The following is a 3,737-nucleotide window of genomic DNA, read 5'->3' on the forward strand; positions in this document are numbered from 1 at the left end:
AAGGGGGAAACTGTAGGCAATATTTGAGCCAGGGGCACCCAGGAACAGTTGCAGGTAATGTGAGCCACAGAAAGCCAGGAACATAAGGAGGAATTGGAAGCCAGGAGAAGCGGCAGGTAGTGTAATCCAATGATGGACAAGAAGTGAGAATGTACATGAAATTGTACCATGGAATAATGAACCATTTTATTTATTACAATGGCTAAAATCACAAACAAACAAACAAACAAAGTTGGCAACAGCAGCAAAACTGTCAATCATATTGTTATTAATATAATTTGAGGCTGTACTAGCAATCCTATACAACAAGTAGAATAGATCATAAACCAGCTCAGTGATAATAGGTGTATATTCAAGTATACAGTTACAGCCTGTCTCCTGAATAGGTATAATTTTCTCCCACAGTTTGGATCTAGGTTAGTTTCCAGGCACTTTGTATATGATCTTTAACACCCGTTGTGGTTTCCTATTGCTCTTTCATAGCACCTGTCAGTGTTACACGTTGTATACATGATGGTGAATGGTGTGCTTGCCATGATTGTACAGTACAGCTGGTGTACTGCACAAACTCAGAAATGTCTTCTAATCTATATAGATGTCTCATTGTGTGAAGGTGAATTGTTAAGGCAAGGTGTCTGCACTACATAAACCCTCTTATAGGTATTCTGTTTCTTCTTGCTCTAACAAACAGCAGTTGTATCTTTACAACATATGGTGACCAGGGGCTGTGGTATCCAATTGTTCATCATTGGGGTTTGTAGAGTGTAAGGTGACTTATAATATATGCTGAGGATTCTTGTTGGAGCCTCCATGCTCGGGGGTCTCTTACCAAAGCAAAGCAATCTAATGCTTCTAATTGGAGGTATTACAAACAATGTGATATGATATGTCTGGGATTACTGCTAATCGTTCCCTGAGACACTGCTACTTGTATAATGTAGGTGAACTCAGCAACATATTTAAGAGTATTTTGTAGCACTATGTACTCAATATATATAACTGTACACAAAATTCTAAATGCTTGGAAAACATTTATAGGTCATTGAAAACTGGTGACATAGTGTTTTTTGGAATTAAAGGGGTGCAACTTCAGATGTCTGGAATTTAGGTACAGCCTCAAGCTATAACCAATGTGTCATACGTGCTAGGACCTGTAGTTCCTCAGTTTTTAAAGACCTTCTGGGGGCTTAGACTTGGCCCAAAATAAAGGTGATAAAATCACCTGTAATGTATGCATACATAAAAGTCAAACTTCAGTAGAAATAAAACTTACTAAATCCACTGTTGACATGTATTTGGGTCACTGCTGAATATCATGGCCCAATAGATGTGGTGTATATATGCTGTTGTATGTATTTGCTGTAAACATATTTTGTTTATAATGGGGAAATGTGTTATATATTATCTTTCTCTGTGTTCCTTTTTGTGAGATTTCCCTTTACTACATGTCCAGGCAAACAAGTGGGAAGTAGGAGAAAACCTCACAAAAGCATTGCACAAATAGCTCACCTTTCTAAGGAAAAGTGCATCTGTCCCTCAACTTTTGCTTACTCTTCCGGAGTATATCTTTTGACAAATCATTTGGAGTAGTAACACATTAAATAAATACAATTTATGTTTAATGAATACTTCCATCTGTGCAGTTGTGTAGTATGTTAGCCTGTGTTGGGGTACATCTGAGCCATTTCAGGACTGGATGGGACATGAAATATTGATGATTTGGAAACAGAAGGAAGGCATAATGCAGAATGTTTATTATAAGGATCAGAATGTGTGAACCCATATCTGAGCTTATTATACAGGTAGTGCGGGAATGTTTTTTTATCAACATATGATGATGTGCAGATAGCTTATCTTCAGGCATTCTTCAGCTCAGCTTACCTGTTTATCTTTTATGTATTTCTGCTATGTTGCATGGTTTGTACTTTGTAGTAAAATGGTACTATAAAAGCTAGGCAGATGACATTGAATCTTAAATCAAATTTTTTTTTAACATGACACAATGTTTTTTTTGCAATTGAAATGGTTACATATTGTCCTTTTATAGAAATCAGGCGATTTCTTCTATTTTTAATAGCAATTATTAACATATTGCTATGATTTTGTATTGTGTTTAAAAGGTATTTACTAAGGAGAACTGTCGCAAAAACACAGAGCTCATGTACTAAATCCATCCGTGTAATGTATTTGAAGCCTGATAACTAGGGATTTTTTATTTTAGGATGATTGGCATGACCTCCAGGACTATAGCATTTTTAGAAGGTCATACTTCCTTAGTGCAGATTTTATTTTAATGTTAAAACAAACTCATGGATTGCTCATACATTACAAAGCAACAGGTTCGCTTTAATACAACCTCCTCAGCAGCACATACTCAGCTTTGCCATTCATATGCCATAAGCTAAGGAAATTCTCAGTACCTTCATGTATGGAGGAGCATGATACCTGTTTTTACTGTGCGATAGCACTGGTACTCTATGATTTGCCTAGCAGTGTCACTTGGGAATAAGTTAGAACTGTTTATCCACATGGTAAACCAGGTATTAGTCTGGAGCGTGACGAATGCACGGGGGCCAAGCTACAACCTTCATTCATCAGCGTCAACCCTGGTGGATACTGAAAAAGGTAAAAGGTGTGTGTCTGCCTGTCTGAGTCCTTGTCTTGGGACAAAGTTGCACCCCTGCCTGGGGTTCTTTTAGCCCATTGTCCACCTCTGGGACAAGAAAATGGTTCCCTAAACAGAAAGCGTCCTTTCCATGCTTTCTGTGTCTGTATGGCAGGAGTGGGGGTAAAAATAAGACAAGTGTGTATAAGTGTACAAGTGATATCAAAGTGAACCCATTGGTTTGCACTGTTGGGCGTAGCTCATGTTCAGATTAAGGGGATATCCAGTTAGATAAATTGAAGTAATTTAAATTCCTGTATTTCCAGGACAAGAGTGTAGTTTTCTACAAAAAATTACTTTGGATAAGTAAAGGTCCATCTTCGCTGGTGCCTAAACATTCCGAAATGTATCATCCTTTATCCATTTATCAGTCTGCAGAAAGGCTGGTAGAGCTAGGCACAATGTGGAATTCCTGGAATTCCTTTGTGAGCTGGCCTTTCCTTTACAAATGCAAAGAAAATATTTTTATTTAATCAGTTTGAGAAGATGAGTCAGTTTCTAAAATGGTCAAAACAAGTTTTTGTAAATTATTATGATTTGTGGGATCAAGTAGTAGTATAACTTTCTTTTAGTATACTTTTAGATGTCTTGTTGTGTAACCTGTTTGTTTACTCCACAGAAAATGTTCAAAGTGAGCCTTTGAGGATATATTTATAAAGGAGCTGCTATTAATAACTTGATTTCTATAGTATTAGTGACTGTTCAACTTTAAAGGTGTAGGTTCCAGGGCCATTGTCCTTATCCTGGTTTTTCTACCTGAAGCAAGCCTGCAGTAACTGGTGTCTTTAAACATCTGTACTTCTATCCTGGTAGAATAGTACCAAAATACCCATGGTTTTTAAAAGATTTAGTAAGGACAGCACCTGGGATTTCTTGGGGCTGGTGAAGGACAGGACCCGGGTTTCCTTGGGACTGGCGAAGGGCAGCACCTGGGTTTCCTTGGGGCTGGCAAATAACGGCACAATGGGTTGCCTTGGGGCTGGCGAAGGACGGCACCATGGGTTGCCTCGGGGCTGGCGAAGGACGGCACCATGGGTTGCCTTGGGGCTGGCGAAGGACGGCACCATGGGTT

The 3,737-nt window shown here is 38.7% G+C and overlaps 1 protein-coding gene across 3 annotated transcripts in view; it reads left to right on the forward strand.

The window, feature by feature from the left end:
• RASSF7 (Ras association domain family member 7) overlaps positions 1 to 3,737 on the forward strand; it is a 48,595-nt gene that overhangs the window by 5,442 nt on the left and 39,416 nt on the right. The window lies entirely within an intron of this gene.

The sequence above is a fragment of the Pyxicephalus adspersus genome, chromosome 9 (assembly GCF_032062135.1).
Source record: "Pyxicephalus adspersus chromosome 9, UCB_Pads_2.0, whole genome shotgun sequence".
Lineage (NCBI taxonomy): Eukaryota > Metazoa > Chordata > Amphibia > Anura > Pyxicephalidae > Pyxicephalus > Pyxicephalus adspersus.